Raw genomic sequence first — 641 nt, 5'->3', positions numbered from 1 at the left:
GCTGCACAGTAGTTGCCAGAAATCGGGCACTCTATTTTTCTTTCATAGGGAATCTTTCTTCCACTTGGGCAGCGGATTTCGGCGGCAGGGCGAGCTTGCGTGGCCGCGGTGGTTTACGGATCCAAGCGATAGTGAACTCCAAAATCCAGTGTTGGCTTTGAGTGGGATTCATATTGATTGCGAACCCCACGGCTAATCCTACCCCCCATCCCCCCAAGTGGCTCTTTACAGGAGACAATCATTCAGAGACATCGGACAAATAGGAATTCTGGTTCTTTCTTTTGCTTTCATTAATTTTTCTCGAAGCCCATAACTAGAAATTTGCTGGAGCGGCTGTCCCATTTGCGACGCAACAAGTGCGACGCTACACACAGATGGAGTGGCAGTTTAATTACTCTCGTGGTCCGCGAACCGGCATCGTTGCGTGTAGTATAGGAATGGTGCGTGTCAAGTCACTGCTCGCGTTGAGCTTGTGCTCTTCATTTTGATTGAATGAAGTCTCACCTAAGTGAGCGGGGCCGATCCCGGAGGTAGTGCAATACCGGGCCGACCTGCGGCGGAGGTGAAGCAGGCTTCAAGCACTCCGCCAACTTCCAAAAATAGGTTTAATATCGTGGGTCCATATAGAACCCGTATCAGAT

At 50.2% G+C, this 641-nt stretch overlaps 1 pseudogene; it reads right to left on the bottom strand.

Annotated features, from left to right (window-relative positions):
- Positions 1-508: 508 nt before the first annotated feature.
- On the bottom strand, positions 509-641 carry LOC140214976 (U2 spliceosomal RNA; annotated as a pseudogene; the record flags this gene model as incomplete).

This window comes from Dermacentor andersoni, unplaced genomic scaffold, assembly GCF_023375885.2.
Source record: "Dermacentor andersoni unplaced genomic scaffold, qqDerAnde1_hic_scaffold ctg00000771.1, whole genome shotgun sequence".
Taxonomy (NCBI): Eukaryota; Metazoa; Arthropoda; class Arachnida; order Ixodida; family Ixodidae; genus Dermacentor; species Dermacentor andersoni.
The sequence above is the reverse complement of the archived record's forward strand: the minus strand, read 5'-3'. Positions and strand labels throughout refer to the sequence as shown.